This window comes from Canis lupus, chromosome 20, assembly GCF_003254725.2.
Source record: "Canis lupus dingo isolate Sandy chromosome 20, ASM325472v2, whole genome shotgun sequence".
NCBI lineage: Eukaryota > Metazoa > Chordata > Mammalia > Carnivora > Canidae > Canis > Canis lupus.
In genome coordinates, this window is record NC_064262.1 from 47,488,549 (window position 1) to 47,511,085 (window position 22,537).

The window sequence follows — 22,537 nt, forward strand, 5'->3', positions numbered from 1 at the left end:
TCAAAGTGTGCATTCTCAGGAAGAGCATTTAAGGTAATTATATACAAAGGAATCATGTTCATAAAGTGAAGCACAGTGGTCTCAGATTTTTCTCTGTTATAAATTTATATAAATAGCTATGGTGGACAAGTATAGATTTTCCATAGAAGTAGTATTTGGTCAAACAAAACAAACAAAAAAATACTCACTATGATATATTTTATTTGAGAAAAAATTATTCTTAGCAGATACATGTAGTCCTTTAAAAAATGAGGATTTCCAAATATTTCACAACCAAGGTTAGGAATAGCATTGAGAGAGTAGGAAAATGACAAAGGGAAAAATCTCTGGGATATCAGAGATATCACAAAGCTTAATAAAGTGAGTATCGTAAATTATATAGAAAGGCAAAGAAGAAATAGAAATTCAGGAAAAAAAATAGTAGAGGCATTTCCCACTTCCAGAATCTGATCAGAGGATCTCAAGATTTGGCTCAGGTTTTGGGCCTTGCAATCATGGGCACCTCTTCAGCCCCAGGATGATTGGCTCTTTTAGAGCTGGCATCCCAGAGAATCTCATCAGAGCCTCCTTTATGTCTCTGTTCCGCAGGCTGTAGATGAAGGGATTCAGCATGGGTATGACCACTGTGTACATCACTGAGGCCACTGCACTTGAGTGAGAACTCTGTGTAGCAGCAGAGCTAAGGTACACTCCTAGGCCCGTACAGTAAAATAAGGAGACAACCGAGAGGTGAGATGCACAGGTGGAAAATGCTTTATACTTGCCCTGAGCTGATGAGATTCTATGTATGGAGGAAACAATCCTAGAGTAAGAGTAAAGGATCCCAAGGAAGGTACCACCAGCCAGCAACATAGCTGCAAAATACATTACCATGTTGTTGAGAAAGGTGTCAGAGCAGGCAAGTTGTATCATCTGATTCAGTTCACAGAAAAAGTGGGGGATTTCCACCTCTGTACAGAAGGAGAGCTGCAACACCATGGAGGTTTGTAACAAGGAATGCAGGACACTCAGGACCCAGGACACTAGGACCAGCAGTGCACAAAGCCAGGGGTTCATGATCACCGTGTAGCGCAGGGGGTGACAGATGGCTACAAACCGGTCATAAGCCATCACAGTTAGAAGAAAGATGTCTAATCCTGTAAACAGTATAAAAAAGTACATCTGTGTGAGGCACCTTGCATAGGTGATGACTTTGCTTTGGGTCTGGATGTTCTGCAGCATCTTGGGAACGGTGGTGGAGGTGAAACAGATGTCTACAAAGGACAGGTTGGTGAGGAAGAATTACATGGGGGTGTGGAGGTGGGGGTCAGAACTGACGGCCAGGATGATGAGCAGGTTTCCAAACACAGTGATCAGGTACATGGAGAGGAAAAGCCCAAATACAAGGGGCTGTAGTTCTAGTTCTTCTGAAAATCCCATAAGGTAGAATTCTGAAATTCCTGTATCATTTCTTGGGTCCATATGGTGGAGGCGACTACTAGGACAGGGGAAAATAACATGACTCATTTTCACAGAAATGGATATTGTTCACATTGTGGAAATGCAACAATTTATATTTTCCAGTCAAGAAACTAATTTCAATATTTTTGAATGGATCTGGGCCCTTTGAGGTGATCTCCATTTCCTCTCTGACTTGGAATTTTATTTTTTTCTTTTTAATTTAAGATTTGGAATTTTCATCCCAACATCAGATGTTTCCCAACAGTTCAAGTATTGTATAGTCTTAGTAGGAAATTCTTTCATGTATTTGAGGAATATATAGAGTGTGGACCATGTTTCAAAATTCTAGTCATAAAGTGTAGGGGGTGAAAAGCAAAAGTCCCTACAATTCTGTGATGGTGATGGAAGTAGAAATAAAGATTAAATAATCATGAAATGGGGACAGATGCTATGAAGAACACAGAAACGGTTTAAAGGAGAGAGTGGGTGGGTGTTATGTTGGGTGTTCAGTCAAGATTGGCTAAGGAGGTGGCATTTGAACAGAGACCTCAAGGAAGAGGGTGGAAGACCAGAGGTCTTCCTGGCAGAGGGAAGGGCTAGTGCAAAGGCCCTGAGGTAGTGCTTCTGTTAGAAAATCAAGGCTCAGAAGGAATCCAATGGGTTGAGGGGAATGGACAAGAGGGAAAGTGATTAGAGGTGGTGGCAGGGAATTTTGTAGAACCATTGGCATCATAGATGCTTACAGTTTAAGACACAGGGACTTCCTTGTTCACACTATGTACCTCTTGTGCTTTATGATCTGATTGCAATAGCGTCCTGTCTGTCCATTGAACATCCCTCCTTAGTATTATCTGTTGAGTGAATTTGGCCTGTGTACTATAAGGCTCACCTTGAAATAGAGAATCCTGTGTGTTCTTGCTTGAGGACTGCTCTCACTCATCAACGTGTATGTGTGCACATGCATGGACACACAAGCACACATATACACAACACAGCACACCACGCCCTCTTATTGTGTGTTCTATGTCCTTCTCACCTCCCCCCCAACCACTCCAACACACTGTTTAGGATATGAATGCATACAAATAATATCATCTTTTCCATAAGAATGTAAAAACATACCCAGCAGTTGTGTTCAATATTTGGGGTGTTTTCTCATTCTATATAAATTTTAGATTGTTTGTTCCAGCTCTGTGAAAAATGTTGGTGGTATTTTGATCAGGTTTACATTGAATGTATAGATTGCTTTGGGTAACAGGCATTTTTAACAATATTTGTTCTTCCAATTCAGGAGCATGGAATTTTTTCCATTCCTTTGTGTCTTTTTCAAATTTTTTAACATAAATGTTCTACAATTAACAGTATAGATCTTTTACCTCTTTGGTTAGGTTATCCCTAGATATCTTATGGTTTTTGGTACAATTGTTTTTTTTTAATTTTTTTTGGTTTTTGGTACAATTGTAAACAGCTAAGAGACACATGAAAAAAATGCTCAACATGACTCATCACCAGGGAAATACAGATCAAAACCACATTGAGATACCACCTCACACCGGTCAGAATGGCTAAAATTAACAAGACAGAAAACAATAGGTGTTGGCCCAGATGTGGAGAAAGGGGAACCCTCTCATACTGTTGGTGGGAATGCAAACTGGTGCAGCCATTCTGGAAGATAGTATGGAGATTGCTCAAAAAATTAAAAATAGAGCTACCCTATGACCTAGCAATTGCACTACTAGGTATTTATCCAATGTACACAAACAGTGATTCAAAGGGGCAGCTGAACCCCAATGTTTATAGCAGCAATGTCCATGATAGCCAAAATATGGAAAACCCCAGATGTCCATCAACAGATGAACGGATAAAGAAGATGTGGTATATATATATACACAATGGGATATTACTCAGCCATTAAAGAATGAAATCTTGCCATTTGCAATGACATGGATAGAGTTAGAGTGTATTATGCTAAGCCAAATGAGTCAGAGAAAGACAAATACCATATGATTTCACTCATAAGTGAAATTTAAGAAACAAAACTGATGAATGTAGGAGAAAGGAAGGAAGAATAAAATAAGATAAAAAAAGAGAGGGAGGAAACCCTAAAATATTCTTGATTATAGGACAGAAATAGAGGGTTGCTGGTGGGGAGGTGGGTGAGGGAATGGGATAATTGGGTGATGGGTATTAAGGAAGGCATGTGATGTAATGAGCCCTGAATATTATATGCAACTGATGAATCATTAAATTCTACCTCTGAAACTAATAATACATTGTATATTAACTAAATTGAATTTAAATAAGAAATTTAAAAAATAACACCAAGAAAAAATTGTGTTCAATACAGAGAAATAGAGACAGACAGAGGGAGGGAGAAATGGGATGGATATAAAGAGTAAAATGATCTAATATGTTCAGCTGACCTGAAAGACTGTTAGGAAGCAAAGCTCCCCTGGTGCTGGTGGCATTACATTCTGGATTCATCCTATTAATACCTAGCAAAAATAATAAAAGAGGAAAAACAAATTTGTCCAAAAGACAAAGTAATGACATCTTTATGGTGTGAAACACCTTACAGATTGAACATCACAAGAGAAAAATTAGTAAAAAGAAGGAAACAATACTTCACAACATTTGGGCCTTTTTATTACCGGATAGCAGATAGCAGAAGACTTGTTTTTCCTGTGCCTATTACATATTTATTTGACCAGTTGGTTTTTATTTGGCCCAATAGAGGATGTGATGAATCCCTGTATCACTTTTTCTATATGACATCTTTTTGTGTTTGTTATTTTTAGCCTTTGAGTTTTAGTTACTTTCTTGACAAGTCTCAGGAGCACAACTACTCACAGTTCTGTTCCTTGTTCAACATGCAAAGGCCTCCCCAGACTCTGTAAAATCCTAAACAGCCTGTGGCAATCTATCCTCTTACTCTGAATAATTTTCATGTGACTTATCTGAGGGCATTTCTCGTACTCACATTTATCTCACCGTGCTCTTGTCTGTCACTGTGACCTAAGGACAAAAGGAGCAGGGACTTCACCTGCACTGTTCATCTTCTTCATGGGTGTGGATGTATATGCACTTATATAGAAACAAATTTAAAACAAGGAAACATTATGAAATACAGAGAATGACAGAGGAGAGAAAACCAGGTTAAAGAGGGTGGTTTTGGTACAACCATATTCAGCAACATTGAAGGGAGTTTTGAGAACTGAAACAGGATCTACAGGAGCAGTAACTCCACAAAATCAAGATGAACAAATAATAAAATTCCCCAAGATCTTGAAATAGGAGGCAATTAAGTATTTTTAAAATTCTTAGACATTTCTGTAACATAGAAGATGCTCTTTTAGTATTTTTTAAAAAGAGGTTTTATTTATTTATTCATGAGAGAGACAGAGAGAGAGAGAGAGGCAGAGACACAGGCAGAGGGAGAAGCAGGCTCCATGCAGGGAGCCCGATGCAGGACTCCATCCTGAGACTCCAGGATCACACCCTGGGCTGAAGCCAGGCACTAAACCGCTGAGCAACCCAGGGATCCCCACTTTTAGTATTTGTGGAAGAATCAGGAATTAGGCCTCATTATATATGAATATTTAATACATGACAAAGCTGCATTTCAATTTAGCTGGAAAAGATTGTATTGTCAAATGGAAGTTTGCACACATAGCCTTCTACCTGGAAGGAAGTACAGTGACTCCTTATCTCACACAACTCACGAAAATCAGAAGGAGTAAACCTCAGTTTAGGAGTAACCATTCCATTCCATTTTAGATGCATATCTAGAAACCTACATATAAAACCATCATAGTTGGTTTCACTCATATGTAGAATATAAGACATAATGAAAGAGATTGTAAGGGAAAGGAGGGAAAATGAGTGGGGTAAAATTAGAGAGGGAGACTAACCATGAGAGACTCCTAACTCTGGGAAACAAAGGGTTGTGGAAGGGGAGGTAGGTGGGGGGATGGGGTAACTGGGTGATGGGCACTGAGGAGGGCACTTGATGGGATGAGCACTGGGTGTTATACTATATGTTGGCAAATTGAATTTAAATTAAAAAATAAAAAAAAATAAAACTATCATAATCAAGGCAAAAAACCTCAGAGGTAAGAAGATAGATATATTTAACTAAATAAAACTTAAGACCATTTTATGGCCAAAAATATATAACTAAAAGTCAATAGAGAAACTGTGATTTGTGAAAATTATATGCAATGCTGATAATTATAGATAAGTAGGCATATAATACGTGTACATATAATAATAATAGACAAGTATACATGGTGTTCATATAGATAAGCCTTTACTTGAGCTCACAGATGGTTTAAAAAACTCAATAAGAAATCTCTTTCACACCCATCACCCCAAGAAAACGCTCAGAAGGCTGTCACATTAATTGGGGATTGGAATTTTTAAACATTAACAAAAGAGTACTTTGTAATTTTCCTGTCAGAATTTAGAAGTGTTATAACATTTTGCGGAGGTTCTGAAGTCAGTTGTAAATATTAAAAATACAGACATTCTCTGGGGCATTTGGCTTGCTCAATTGGTAGAGCACGGGACTCTTGAGCTGCGGGTTGTAAGTTCAAGCCCCATGTTAGGTGTAGAGATTACTTAAAAGAAATAAAATATTTTTTAAAAATACAGATATTCTTTAACTTTGGGTTTTGCAGTCTGGACATTCTGCACTATGGACATTCTGGGCCAGATCCTTCTCTGTGGTGGGTTTTGGTTGTGAAACATAGTTTTAAGTATTTATAAATACTTAACATTTCATAACATTGATATATAGTACTTTTTAAAAAAGATTTTATTTACTCATGAGATATACAGAGAGAGACACAGAGACATAGGCAGAGGGAGAAGTAGACTCCCTGTGGGGAGCCTGATGTGGGACTCCATCCCAGGACCCCAGGATCATGACCTGAGCCAAAAGCAGATGCTTAACCACTGAACCACTCAAGTGCCCCTGAATACATTGTAGTTTAATGAGAAAAAAATATAAGAGGCCATCAAAAGTGTAAATGACACAGCCACACCATGCAATGTCATGCAGGCATAGAAATCATGAATCAGAATTATACTGGTTGAACACCAATAAAAAATAAATTTATATAAAAAAAAGAAAAAAAGAAGCTACAGAGAATATAAGGAAGACAATAAGTCTGTGATCTTACTAACTAGAGAATATTCTTTGGGTACCTTGCTGGCTTAGTCCATAGAGCATGCAACTCTTGATCTCAAGGTTTTATGTTTGAGCCCCACGATGGGTGTAGAGATAACTTAAACATAAGATCTTTAAAAAAATAAGAGAGAATAGTCATTGAACTATTTATAGCAGTCTTCCAGTCTGCTTTCTTTTTCTTTTTTTTTCTTCTTTTCTTTTCTTTTCTTTTCTTTTCTTTTCTTTTCTTTTCTTTTCTTTTCTTTTCTTTTCTTCTTTTCTTTTCTTTTCCTTGTCTTTTCTCTTCTTTTTTCTTTTCTTTTCTTTTCTTTTCTTTTCTTTATTTTCTTTTGAAAAAGATGTTATTTATTTATTTGAGAGCAAGACAGAGGTAAAAGAGGAGCAGGAGAGGGGCAGAGGGACAAGAAGTGGATGCCCTGCTGAGTGCCAAGCCTGATGTGGAGCTCGAATTCAGGACCCTGGGATCATGACCTGAGCCAAAGTAAGATCTTAACCAAGTGAGCCACCGAGGCACCCCTTCCAAACTGCATTCTACTAGGCACCTCTCCATGTACATATACAATTTTTTTTTGCAAATATGGGATTGAACTGTATATACTATTTATAGCTTTTAAAAATTAGTATATTATGTTCATTTTAAAATTATAATTAATGTAGGAATAAGTCATGTTAATAGCTGTAGTACGTTAGGCATTTAGATGATTGGAATTTTGCTATTATAAATCTACTGAATTTTGTTTCACTCTAATGCCTCCCAGGGGTGGGGGTGCATCTGGGAGGGTGTGGCATGGTGCAGCCTGCTGAGTCTGAGGGGGCCTTCAACACATGACCGTGGTGTCTTAGGGTTCAGAGGCCAAACACAAGCATGGAGTGATAAGGGCGAAGGGCTAAGGGAGGCCTGGCAGGGGACAGCTCTGACTCATCCACCTGGGGTGAGGGCCAGCAAGCACACCTCTGCTTCTAAAGCGATGCCAAGAGTTGATTGGTTCTCCATCAACATGTCCGCCCTTTTGCACCCACTTCCCAGAGGAAATCCTCAGTCTCATTCCACATACGTCACTGACTGTTTCCCAAGCCACCTTCTGTCCACTAAAAGGAAGAAGGAAGATGGACAAACGTAAACCAGCCCAACAGATGGCACCTCCGCATGGTGGGGTGAATGGGGGGTCTCACTGGACAAGTGGTGACTCTGAGCCATGATTCCAGGGTTCTTGAAAAAATGAAATGTAAGGAGCACATTTGATGGTGTGCTCCATCAGAAGAGCACTCAACTCTTGATCTCAGTCAGGATCGTGAGATAGAGCCCTACGTTGGGTCTAGAGAAAAAGAAAAATGAATGAATGAAGTTTAAAAAAATTAAGTATGTATGGTTTGTCGGGGTGGCTCGTTCAGTTAAGTATCTGTCTTAGGCTCAGATCATGATCCTAGGGTCATAGGATCGAGCTCTCCACCATTGCATCTGGCACCCTGCTCAATGGGAAGCCTGCTTCTCCCTCTCCCTCTGCCTGCTGCTCCTTCTGCTTGTGTTCACTCTGTCTCTGTCAATTCAATAAATAAAATCTTTTGTTTAAAAAAAAAAAGAATTACACTGGTTGACTAGAGGGACATGTATAAGGTACTCCTTATACTCCTTATACACTCCTGAGTCAGAAGGATGGGGGAGAAAAACTAGAAAAAAGAGATTGTGCAGAACATAAAGAGTACTTATGATATACATTAGTATCTTTTTTATACAGTCCAGTTGATTGTATGAATGTGTAAGTATGCATAACAGCATAGTTTTAAAATAAGTGAAACTTTTGAATGAAAGAAGAACAATGAAAGTGCATTTAGGTTAAACAGAGTGGGTCAAAACAACTGTCTGAAATCAAATTGAAGGAAGTCTTCAACTTCTGAACAAAGATATTTAAGAGAGTAGGAATTTAATTAAATTGACGATGGTACAAATCTAAATTAGATTGTTAAGGACTCAGGAAAAAAGAATATGAAAAGGTCTTTTAATGTGGAGAAAGAGTGGTCTCTAAAGTTTTAGTTTCACCTCACATAAAGATACATGGGACCAGTATGCTTATGGAAGGTAGAGATGATTCCTGGTCAAACATAAAGAAGAATGCCTTTCATGTAATGGCATTCCTATTTTAGAAATAGATCCAATAATAAAAGGGCACAACGAACAATAAGGAATACAGAGATGTGAACACTAGTTGAAAATACGTATAAAGGGTGATTTGTGAGCAGTAAGTATGCAGAAGAAAGCAGGTATTCACAAGTGATGAATAAATATTAAGGTAATAGATCAATCAGTAAAAGAAGTGGAGGGAATATATTATGACTAACTCACAGACTTTACCACACAAAATTTATATACTCTCACACATTCTGCACAAATATATCTACACATACATAAAAAAGCAAAATGGCAAGTAGCTAAATTGGTGAAATAAACACCAATTTTTTTGCTTGAAAAAACACAATGAAAAACAGGAATAAAGCCACTCTGTCCCACTCTGCAAACACCCAAGGACTCCCACAGACAATTTTTGACAGAGAAAGTGAGTGGCTAGCTAACCCAGACCATAGTCAGGTTCACAAGTAATAAGGTAATTGTAAAGAAAGCTCATTAGCATACCCCTTTTCACATAATACATTAAAAAATTCATTTGAATACTCAAGGGAGAGGAGTTACTGTGATATGTATGTTTCATGTACTGTTCTTGCATAGATATACCTGTGAGAATTCTTTTGTCTAGATTGTTCTTATTAGTATGGATGTGTAGTCTGATATGTCCCATCTTAAAAATGAAAAGACATATCCTCACTTCACCATATATCCCTCCACCGCTAATACTTTGACTTTTCTACTCTGGTTAATTGCAAAGATCCTTGGTCTCATGTTCTACCTTTATGCTTCCCATTCCCCCATATGATTGGGTTTCTATGATTATGATTTAGTTGTTAAAGATTTACTTGAACCTTGGATTTCTGAGTTCCATTTCACTTCTATATTTAGCATCATAAATACATAAATGAATCAATCAATAAATTTCTCAATCAAGCCAGGAAACATCCACAGCAAGCTCTCATCTCTGGGCTAGGCTGGACTGGCCCTCAGGTGACCTCAGGTAAATGCTCTTGACTTTCCTTCTCTTCACCTTCTCTTGCAGTCCCTACTGGGCGGTAAAACTCATTTAGGTAGGGTCTCTGAGAAGAAGGTCTGTACATGGAAATCAAAATACCTATGTGGCTGGTTGATAGATATGAAGCTGTGTCCCCAGACAGGAGAATAGCAGTGGGTCAAACGTCAGTGCCCCGGCCAGACTTACGACTGCACAGGAAAAGACCAGGTCTTGTCCATCCCGAGGTTGCCTGAGCTATGGGACTGCATCAGAGGAGGTATTTACAGCTGCTTCAGGCTTCTCATTAGGCACATTTCCATCCTGTTCCTCCCACCTCTAGGCTCATGATTTCCCTTTGGGATACTAATGTGGACAGAAAGGAAACTTTTCCTGTTGAATTTCTGTTCCTAGGAGACCAGGTGAAGTAATTTTTTCTTACTCCTTTTCTATTTCTTCTTCTGCCTTTCAGCACCTTATCCCAATCCTGAGTGAATATTTTCTCCTGTTTAAGACTGAGGAATCAATTCTGCCTAGGACCCTTGGGCCCTTCAAAGCATCGACTTGTGGTGGAGACACAACCCCTGATATCTCTAGAAAGTTACTTTTCCCTTTCTCAACCAAGATGATAAGTTTTTTCCTGTAATATAAAATCCTGGCCACTTCACCCTCGGCTTTATGAGAGTAAAACAATTAGGAATTTTACACTTCTATAACAAGTTCAGAGCTATGGCTTAAAATATCATTATAAAATGTTTGTTAATTGTTAGAGATAGATTTAGATCTTTTTTATGAACTGTAATCTGAGTTTAGCACCTTACAGGAGTTGCCTGATTCAATTTTTATGGAAGTACATTCTATGAGGAAGCGCTGGTGTGAACTCCCTTCCCCATGGAGACATGGGGCTTGAAGAATTTAGTGATCTTCTCAGTTATCATTGCAGAAAGGGATGGGTGTTAATTGCATTCTGTCAGGATGCTCACAGTTGTCAAACTCTGTACCAGTGGTCCCAACCAGAGGTGATTCCTTCCTCTTGGGCGTATCTGGCAATGTCTGAGGGACGCTGCTCAATACCTCCATTGAGCAGGACAGCTCCCAACACACATCATGACCCTACCTTAAAGGTCAAATTGAAAATGTGAGGAAACGTAGTCTAGACCTGCACTTCTCCAACCTCAAAGTGCAGAGGAATCACCAAGGGTTCTAGCCTAAATGCAGACTCTGCTTGGCCCAGGAGTTCAGCATTTCTAACAAGCTCCTGAGTGATGTTGGTGCTGCAGGTCCTGGTCTGTGGACCACTCTTTTGAGTAGTAAGGCTGTGGTTCTGTGATAGAGTAAGGTGCAGGTGAGTGTAGGTCTTCTCTTTTTCTTTGGGGTGGGGAGGAAAGAAAAAAAAAACATCCAAAATGTATTCTCCAACAAGACAGACAGCATCAGCAGGTAAAAACTACAGGGGTTTCTCCACAGATCATACATTCACTCGGGCATGATTTGCTTAACAGGGAGAAAGGCTCTGGTGTGTTCTCTGTAACAATATCCACTTCACAGTGTAAACAGGTACTAGCTTGTGTTCTCAACTTACAATTCCAGAAGGAAAAGCACAATGTGGCAAATAAATTTTTGGATCCTAAAGTCAGGTGCAATAACACAGACCGACTTTTTTTTTTGTAAATTTATTTTTTATTGTTGTTCAATTTGCCAACATATAGAATAACTCCCAGTGCTCATCCCATCAAGTGCCCCCCTCAGTGCCCGTCACCCAGTCGCCCCCACCCCCGCCCACCTCCCCTTCCCCCACCCCCGGTTCGTTTCCCAGAGTTAGGAGTCTATCATGTTCTGTCTCCCTTTCTGATATTTCCCACTAATTTTTTTCTCCTTTCCCCTTTATTCCCTTTCACTATTTTTTATATTCCCCAAATGAAAGAGACCATATATTGTTTATCCTTCCCTGATTAACTTATTTCAGTCAGCATAATACCCTCCAGTTCCATCCATGTCGAAGCAAATGGTGGGTATTTGTCGTTTCCAATGGCTGTGTAACATTCCGTTGTATACATAGACCACGTCTTCTTTATCCATTCATCTTCCAGTGGACACCGAGGCTCCCTCCACAGTTTGGCTATTGTGGACTTTGCTGCTATAAACATCGAGGTGCAGGTGTCCCGGCGTTTCACTGAATCTATATCTTTGGGGTAAATCCCCAACAGTGCAATTGCTGGGTCGTAGGGCAGGTCTATTTTTAACTCTTTGAGGAACCTCCACACAGTTTTCCAGAGTGGCTGCACCAGTTCACATTTCCTCCAACAGTGTAAGAGGGTTCCCTTTTCTCCACATCCTCTCCAACATTTGTGGTTTCCTGCCTTGTTAATTTTCCCCATTTTCACTGGTGTGAGGTGGTATCTCATTGTAGTTTTGATTTGTATTTCCCTGGTGGCAAGTGATGCGGAGCATTTTCTCATGTGCTTGTTGTCCATGTCTATGTGTTCCTCTGTGAGATTTCTGTTCATGTCTTTTGCCCATTTCTTGATTGGATTGTTTGTTTCTTTGCTGTTGAGTTTAATAAGTTCTTTATACATCTTGGATACTAGCCCTTTATCTGATAAGTCATTTGCAAATATCTTCTCCCATTCTGTAGGTTGTCTTTTAGTTTTGTTGACTGTTATCTTTTGCTGTGCAAAAGCTTCTTATCTTGATGAGGTCCCAATAGTTCATTTTCGCCCTTGTTTCTCTTGCCTTCATGGATGTATCTGGCAAGAAGTTGCTGTGGCCAAGTTCAAAAAGGGTGTTGCCTGTGTTCTCCTCTAGGATTTTGATGGAAATTGTCTCACCAGACCAACTTTTGTTAACAGTCTTGATCTACTTTTCAAGAAAGAAGATTCTCCACTTGGAAATTAAGGTGTTTCTTTCTCCTTCCTTGGTCAACCATCAGAGCATGTTTCGTCATTACATATACAAAAAAAGGCGGGGGGGCAAGAGTTAAAAAAAAAGAATCATGAAAATATCTTCAACGTCCAGCTGCTCCCACCACACATCACTCAGGTTTAAGACAGGGTGTCAGAACAGAGTGTAGGTCTTCTCAAAAAAAAAAAAATTGCGTTTGCATAAACTTTTTAATGACTAGTGTATCCAGTCACTCTAGGGGCTGTGAGAAATTTTGTGTTTGTTTCTTTTAAATAAGGACCCTTCGGTGGCACCAAAAAAGTTACTTTTGGAAAAGACTTTCTAGGAAGCAGAAAAAGAGCCTTCTAAAGTTGTCTACATTCTAATTCCTGGAAACTTTGAATATGTTATTTTATATAAGAAGAGGGAGATTAAGGTAGCAGATGGACTAAGGCTGTTACTCAACTGAACCGAATTAATGTTCCCAATTGCTAAAATATAAATGTGACTGACTTACTTAGTTAATTTAATTATTTAGATTTAGATTTATTTATTTATTATGGAGAGAGAGAGAGAGCGAGCTTGCACAGTCAAAGGGAGGGGCAGAGGGAGAGGGAAAGAGAATCCTCAGGCAGATTCTGCAATGACCGTGGAGCTGCTGAGGTGCTCATATCCAGAATCCTGCCATCATGCCATGAGCCAAAATCAAGAGTTGAACGGACTAAGCCACCCAAGTTCCCCTTTTATTTATTTTAAAAGTAATGTCCATGCCTAAAGTGGGTCTTGAACTCATGGCCCAGAGATCAAGAGTTGCATGCTCTGCCTGCCTGGCTGGCTCAGTTGGTGAACGCATGACTCTTGATCTCAGCATTGTTTTAAGCCCCATGGAGAAAATAAAGATTACTTAAAAACACAATCTTAAAAAAAAAGAAAAAAAAAGAATTGCTTGCCCCACTGACTGAGCCAGCTAGGTTCCCAGAACTATAGATTTAAATATAAATTCTTTTTTAAAATATAAATTCTGACTTTGAGCCCTTTTTGCATTAGAGTAACAGAAGGAATTCATTAATAAATTTAATTTGCAAATCCTACTTTAAGTCTTTATGACTATCTATATTTTAAAAATTTCATGCTAATTCAAACATTGACTCTTTTGATTTCTTTTTTTAAAAGATTTTATTTATTTATTTATTTATTCATGAGAGACACACAGAGAGAGAGGCAGAGGCACAGGCAGAGGGAGAAGCAGGCTCCATGCAGGGAGCCCCACGTGGGACTTGATCCCAGGTCTCCAGGATCAGGGCCTGGGCTGAAGGTGGCGCTAAACCGCTGAGCCACCCGGGCTGCCCCCTCTTTTGATTTCAATCATCTCCAAATATCTTTCAAATTTCCTTTCAACATAAAAGATGAGATTATTGAGTCTGTGTTGTTACATACATGTGTAAGAGTTTATTTGTAGGAAGTAACGTACAAATGCACACATACGTATATGTGCATACACTCTTTACCCATTGAAGACTTTCTGAACTCACCACATACTTCTTTTTTCTTTATTTAAATTCAATTTGCAACATATAGTATAACGCCTGGTGCTCATCACATCCTGTTCAAATATTTCTAAACACTGTATTTATTCCTAACAACATCCACCTGAATCAGAAACAAGGAAACCGAGGTTTCAGGTTGATTACATTTTTATAATTATATAACAAAGTTTCATTTATTTATTTATTAATTTATTTATTTATTAAGATTTTATTTATTTATTCATGAGAAACAGAGAGAGAGAGAGAGAGGCAGAGACACAGGTAGAGGGAGAAGCAGGCCCCACACAGGGAGCCCGATGTGGGACTCAATCCCAGGTCTCTAGGATCAGGCCTTGGGCTGAAGGCGGTGCTAAACCGCTGAGCCACCTGGGCTGCCCTATAACAAAGCTTTAAAACTTTTGTGTACTTTCTGGAATTATATGTAAATGGATTAATGCAGTATGTACTCTTAATTTTTATATTATTACTTTAATTCAGAAAAATTTGCATCTTAAGTTGTATTATATGTCATTGTATTTCAATGAATTATTTAAAAGAAATTAATCTGTTATACCTAATCAATTAATTCAACAGGATATAAATTTAATATACAAAAATTTACTACAACTCTATACACTAATAAGAAACTATCAGAAAGAGCAATTCAGAAAGCAATCCCATTTACAATTGCGCCAACAAGAATAAAATATCTAAGAATACATTTAAACAAGAAGGCAAAACACCCATACACTGAAAACTATAAGACATTGGTGAAAAAAATGGAAGGTGACACAAATGGAAAGATATTGGTCTTGGCTATAATTTTTAGGATTTGACTTGAAAAGCATTTTTTTGTATAGGGAAGTTGAATTCTAAGAAATGGAAATTTCTGGAAGTATATAGGAGCAAATTCTACTTCACAATGATCAAAAATCATGGCTTTGAGCCTTGTAATCAAGTGCACTTCTTCACCACCAGGACAATTATCTCTTTTACAGCTGCCCTCCTGAAAAATCTCATCAAAGCCTCCTTTATGTCTCTGTTCCTCATGCTGTAGATAAAGGGGTTCAGCATGGGTGTGTGCATTACCAAGGCTACTGCAATTGAGTGGGAGCTCTGGGAGCAGTACAGATGAGGTACACTCCCAGGACTATGCAATAAAATAAGAAGACAACTGAGAGGTTAGCCAGAGCAATTTACACATTTAATGCAATCCCTATCAAAATACCATGGACTTTCTTCAGAGAGTTGGAACAAATCATCTTAAGATTTGTGTGGATTCAGAAAAGACCCCAAATAGCCAGGGGAATATTAAAAAAGAAAACCAGAGCCAGGGGCATCACAATGCCAGATTTCAGGTTGTACTACAAAGCTGTGGTCATCAAGACAGTGTGGTACTGGCACAAAAACAGACACATAGATCAATGGAACAGAATAGAGAATCCAGAAGTGGACCTTAAACTCTATGGCCAACTAATGTTTGACAAAGCAGGAAAGACTATCCACTGGAAAAAAGACAGTCTTTTCAATAAATGGTGCTGGGAAATTGGACATCCACATGCAGAAGAATGAAACTAGACCACTCTCTTTCACCACACACAAAGATAAATTCAAAATGGATGAAAGATCTTAATGTGAGACAAGATTCCATCAAAATCCTAGAGGAGAACACAGGCACACCCTTTTGAACTTGGCCACAGTAACTTCTTGCAAGATACATCCATAAAGGCAAGAGAAACAAGGGCAAAAATGAACTATTGGGACTTCATCAAGATAAGAAACTTCTGCACAGCAAAAAAAAAAAAAAAAGTCAACAAAACTAAAAGACAACCTACAGAATGGGAGAAGATATTTGCAAATGACGTATCAGATAAAGGACCAGTATCCAAGATGTATAAAGAACTTATTAAACTCAACAGCAAAGAAACAAACAATCCAATCATGAAATGGGCAAAAGACATGAACAGAAATCTCACAGAGGAACACATAGACATGGCCAACAAGTACATGAGAAGATGCTCTGCATCACTGGCCATCAGGGAAATACAAATCAAAACCACAATGAGATACACCTCACAACAGTGAGAATGGGAAAAATTAACAAGACAGGAAACAACAAATGTTGGAGAGGATGTGGAGAAAGGGGAACCCTCTTGCACTGTTGGTGGGAATGTGAACTGGTGCAGCCACTCTGGAAAACTGTGTGGAGGTTCCTCAAAGAGTTGAAAATAGATCTGCCCTAGACCCAGCAATTGCACTGCTGGGGATTTACGCCAAAGATACAGATGCAGTGAAACGCCAGGACACCTGCACCCCGATGTTTCTAGCAGCAGTGTCCACAATAGCCAAACTGTGGAAGGAGCCTCAGTGTCCACCAAAAGATGAATGGATAAAGAAGATGTGGTCCATATATACAATGGAATATTACTCAGCCATTAGAAACGACAAATACCTACCATTTGCTTTGACGTGGATGTAACTGGAGGGTATCATGCTGAGTGAAATAAGTTAATCAGAGAAGGACAAACATTATATGTTCTCATTCATTTGGGGAATATAAAAAATAGTGAAAGAGAATAAAGGGGAAAGGAGAGAAAATGAATGAAAATATCAGTGAGGGTGACAAAACATGGGAGACACCTAACTCTGGGAAACAAAGAAGGGGTAGTGGAAGGGGAGGTGGGCGGGGGGTTGGGGTGACTGGGTGATGGGCCCTGAGGGGGGAACTTGGCAGGATGAGCACTGGGTGTTATGGTATTTGTTGGAGAGTTGAACTCCAGTAACAAAAGTTTAAAAAAAAGAAGAGGACACCTGAGAGGTGAGATGCAGAGGTGGAAAATGCTTTATACTTGCCCTGAGCTGATAAGATTCTAAGTATGGAGGAGATAATCTTAGAGTTTGAATAAAGGATCCCAGCAAGGGGACCACCAGCCAGCAACATAGTTGAAACATATAGCACTGTGTCATTAAGAAAGGGATCAGAACAAGCAAGTTGGATCATCTGATTGAGTTCACAGGAAAAAGTGGGTGATTTCCAAGGCTGTAGAGAAGGACAACTGCAATGCCATTAAACTTTGTTTTTTTTTTTTAAACATTTTTTAAAAAATTTATTTATTTACGATAGTCACACTCAGAGAGAGAGAGAGAGAGAGAGAGAGAGAGAGAGAGGCAGAGACACAGGCAGAGAGAGAAGCAGGCTCCATGCCCCGGGAGCCCGACGTGGGATTCGATCCTGGGTCTCCAGGATCGCGCCCTGAGCCAAAGGCAGGCGCCAAACCGCTGCGCCACCCAGAGATCCCGCTATTAAACTTTGTAATAAGGAATTGAAGACACTGATGATCCAGGACACTAGAACCAGCAGTCCACCGAGCTGGGGTTTGTGATGACCATGTAGTGCAGGGGGTGGCAGTTGGCCACGTAGTGGTCATAGGCCATTTCGGACAGGAGAAAGTAACCCAGTCCAGCAAAGAGTAGGAAAAAGTATATCTGTGTGATGCAGCCTTCATAGGTTATGACTTTAATCCTAGTCTGAATGTTATGGAACATCTTGGGGATAGTGGTGGAGGTGATACAGATGTCTACAAAGGACAGGTTGGTGAGGGGGTGTGGAGGTGGGGGTCAGATCTGACAGCCAGGATGATGAGCCAATTTCCAATCACAGTGATCAGGTACATGGAGAGGAAAAGCCCAAATATGAGGGGATGCAGTTTTGGTTTGTTTGATAATCCCAGAAGAAGAAATCCTGAAATTTGGGTATTGCCTGATCCCATGTGGTGGTGTGATGACTAGAAATTAGAAAAAATGATTAATTTCAACACAAATGGGCATTAGTAATTTGGTAGAAATGATAGCATTACAATATCATGTGCAAAAAAGAAGCAGGCATAAAAGAAAATAGATGGGGTGTTATCTTTACTAGGAGTTCAAGGGGCTCAAAAATAAGGTGACACTGAAGAGAGACCTCAGGGAAGTCTGCATGGAAGACACGAGTTTATTTTGTGGATGTGTGGGCCCTGCAGAAGAAAGAGCCAGTGCAAAGGCCCTGTGGAAGGCACCTGTTTCAGATGGATATCTAGGACTCAAAATGGAACTGGAATGGTCAGAAGACAAGCAAGAGGGAGAGTGATGAGAGGTGGTGTCAGGAATGTTGAAGAATGAGATGGCCTCCCCACTGCAGCTGAGACTTCAAGACACAGGGAGGCCTTCATTCACATGGTATTTTTGAACTTCATTAATTTGTTTCCAAGGAATCCTGTCAATAAAAATGGATCCCTTCCTTATTTCCAAGTGTTGGTTAAGACCCTGGAGTCTTGGGGGATCCCTGGGTGACTCAGCGGTTTGGTGCCTGCCTTTGGCCCAGGGCATGATCGTGGAGTCCTGGGATCGAGTCTCGCATCGGGCTTCCTGCATGGAGCCTGCTTCTCCTCTGTCTGTGTCTCTGCCTCTCTCTCTCTCTATCTGTGTCTCTCATGAATAAATAAATAAAATCTTAAAAAAAACCCTGGAGTCTGTATTTTAAAGGTACTATATTGGCACACTACACATTTCTGGGACCATGTGACTACCAGGCTCTTCTCAGCCCCTCCTACAATATTTAGGAAAGAAATGATACTAGTTAAGCTCTCAACATCAAATTATCATTGCCATAAAGAATATAGAAAAGTACTCAAATTCCAGTTGGTAAGACGCCCATGATCATGTAACTTGGTGTTTTAATTTAATAGGACCGTTTTGTCCCGTATTTACAGAAGTATAAAAAATTCAAAAAGAAGAGAAAATGAAGAGGAGGGAGAAACATTTGATAAGCTCATGTGGTCCTTGAGAGATATAGATGATGAGAAAGCTTCACTGGTCCTGGCTGCATTCCAACCCTAGGTATTGCCCCTTGATGCGCAGAATAACAAAGCCACAAAAAAACAATTCTCCAAAGAGAAAAAAGTGATATATTTATGCGGTGTCAGGACACCTTAATGTATGAACATCCTCTAGAAATATGAGTAAAAGGAATTAATCCACAATTGACCAAAGGAAATACTTAACTTACAAAAATATTGGGGATTTATCAAGATGAAATGGTAAAGGACTTTTCAAAAATGATATTAAATGCAACTTTTGGAATCAGTAAGTGAGTTTTGAACCTTGGATCTACCACATGATCCCTATTTGATTTTGAGAAAACAACCAATTCATTCTAAAATAATAATATTCTCACCGGAATAGTGGGGTAGTGATATCCATCCTCCTAAGGCGGTTGACAGATTGGGTCCATATATAAAAAGTTGAGCATGGTTCCTTCCTGTTAGTATATGAATGGTTATTCTCTCTGTTCAGACGTGTTTGTACGTGTGTGTACACACACATGTATTTGTGTGTTTGCACATGCACACAAACTTGATCATAACATAAAAGGCATATTTACTGTGGATGGTTAAAAAAAAGGAATACACTGCAGTAAAGGAAAAAATGGTTTTAATAGAAGGTCAGTGCCTGTTAATGTAGGAAAATAATATAAATGAAGAGTTCATAAGAAGACCAGGTCACAGAGGAAAAAGGCAGTCAGCGTGGTGCTGATGTGACATCAGACTCCAGGGAGCCCACACTGCTCCACTAGTCTCATCACAGGGTCTGCCTCAGGACCCGGATCTAATTGTTATTCCTGTCCTTACTCCCTGTTTATTTGACCACACTGGTTTTTATGTGGCCCAAGAGTGGATAAGGCTGACTTCTTCTCTTACTTTCCTGGCTGGGTGGCATTCCTTCCTTTGTTATCTTGGACTTTGGGGTTTGATCTTTGTTTGACACAAAATCTAATGGGTATGTGCCAGTCCTGGTTCTCTGTTCTTTGTCTGCCATGCAGAAACCTTCTCAGACCATACTTTGCAAAATCTGGCATATTCTGTGACAATCTATTCCCTTTCTGTATATGACTTATCCTTGAAGACATTATGTCATATGAGCACTTATTTGCCTGTTCTCCATTATAAAGTATGATCCAAAGAAGCAGGGATCTCACCTTGTTTACCTCTTTGTGTTCACAAAGGTGTGCATTTTTATAGAAACAAGTTTTAAAATATGAGAATTCATTAAATAGAGAAAATGGTAGGGAAACAAAAATCCTGTTAAATATGGTGGATTCCATAACTGTCTTAAATAAAACTGAACAATAATCCAGTATTTATCTTTGTGTATCGTGCAAGAGAGTGGTCTAGTTTCATTCTTCTGCATGTGGATGTCCAATTTTCCCAGCACCATTTATTGAAAAGACTGTCTTTTTTCCAGTGGATAGTCTTTCCTCCTTTGTCGAATATTAGTTGACCATAAAGTTGAGGGTCCACTTCTGGATTCTCTATTCTGTTCCATTGATCTATGTGTCTGTTTTTGTGCCAGTACCACACTGTCTTGATGACCACAGCTTTGTAGTACAACCTGAAATCTGGCATTGTGATGCCCCCAGCTATGGTTTTCTTTTTAAAAATTCCCCTGGCAAAATACAAATCAAAACCACAATGAGATTTCTGTTCATGTCTTTTGCCCATTTCATGATTGGATTGTTTGTTTCTTTGGTGTTGAGTTTAATAAGTTCTTTATAGATCTTGGAAACTAGCCCTTTATCTGATATATCATTTGCAAATATATTCTCCCATTCTGTAGGTTGTCTTTGAGTTTTGTTGACTGTATCCTTTGCTGTGCAAAAGCTTCTTATCTTGATGAAGTCCCAATAGTTCATTTTTGCTTTTGTTTCTTTTGCCTTCGTGGATGTATCTTGCAAGAAGTTACTATGGCCGAGTTCAAAAAGGGTGTTGCCTGTGTTCTTCTCTAGGATTTTGATGGAATCTTGTCTCACATTTAGATCTTTCATCCATTTTGAGTTTATCTTTGTGTATGGTGAAAGATTATGCTGAGTGAAGTAAGTCAATCGGAGAAGGACAAACATTATATGTTCTCATTCATTTGGGGAATATAAATAATAGTGAAAGGGAAAATAAGGGAAGGGAGAAGAAATGTGTGGGAAATATCAGAAAGGGAGACAGAACGTAAAGACTGCTAACTCTGGGAAACGAACTAGGGGTGGTAGAAGGGGAGGAGGGCGGGGGGTGGGAGTGAATGGGTGACGGGCACTGGGGGTTATTCTGTATGTTAGTAAATTGAACACCAATAAAAAAATAAAAAAAAAAAAAAACCACAATGAGATACCACCTCACACCAGTGAGAATGGGGAAAATTAACAAGGCAGGAAACCACAAATGTTGGAGAGGATGCGGAGAAAAGGGAACCCTCTTGCACTGTTGGTGGGAATGTGAACTGGTACAGCCACTCTGGAAAACTGTGTGGAGGTTCTTCAAAGAGTTAAAAATAGATCTGCCCTACGACCCAGCAATAGCACTGCTGGGGATTTACCCTAAAGATGCAGATGCAATGAAACACCGGGACACCTACACCCCGATGTTTCTAGCAGCAATGTCCACAATAGCCTAACCGTGGAAGGAGCCTCAGTGTCCATCGAAAGATGAGTGGATAAAGAAGATGTGGTTTATGTATACAATGGAATGTTACTCAGCCATTAGAAACGACAAATACCCACCATTTGCTTCGACGTGGATGGAACTGGAGGTTATTATGCTGAGTGAAATAAGTCAATTGGAGAAGGACAAACATTGTATGGTCTCATTCGTTTGGGGAATATAAAAAATAGTGAAAAGGAATAAAGGGGAAAGGAGAAAAAAATAAGTGGGAAATACCAGAAAAGGAGACAGAACATGGAAGACTCCTAACTCTGGAAACAAACTAGGGGAAGGGGAGGTGGGTGGTCACCCAGTTACCCCAACCCCCCGACCACCTCCCCTTCTGCAACCCTTTGTTTCCCAGAGTTAGGAATCTCTCATGGTTTGTCTCCTCTAATTTTTCCCACTCAGTTCCCCTCCTTTCCCTTATAATCCCTTTCACTATTTCTTATATTCCCCTTATGAGTGAATCTGTATGATTCTTAAACTAAGTAGTCAACCTATCAAACAAACATGCAATCTCTTGGCTCTGGTGTAGGTTGGTCGGGCTCTCAGATGATCTCAGGTAAAAGTTCTTAGGTTTTGTTCTCTTTGATCCTTTCTTGAAATACCTGCTGAGCTCTCAGACTCACCTGGGTGGGGTCTATAAGATGAAAGATCTGTGTGAAGGTCCCAATTCCTCCCTGGATGGTTGATGATGGAGACTGAAGCTCTGTTCCCAGAGAGGACAGCAGGAAACTGTGAAGCATAGGTCCTGCAGACAGACTTAGGAACTCAAAAGCAACATTCATGTCCTGTCCCACACAAGGATGCGCCATGATAAGGGACTGCAACGGAAGAGGTATTTACAGTTCACTGTGTCTTCTCATTAGACACTGTTTCCAT

At 39.6% G+C, this 22,537-nt stretch overlaps 2 pseudogenes; both read right to left on the reverse strand.

The window, feature by feature from the left end:
* Window positions 1–492: 492 nt before the first annotated feature.
* On the reverse strand, window positions 493–1,461 carry LOC112666895 (olfactory receptor 7A17-like; annotated as a pseudogene).
* A 13,643-nt stretch (window positions 1,462–15,104) lies between these two features.
* Window positions 15,105–17,768, reverse strand: LOC112666894 (olfactory receptor 7A10-like; annotated as a pseudogene).
* Between the last annotated feature and the right edge of the window lie 4,769 nt (window positions 17,769–22,537).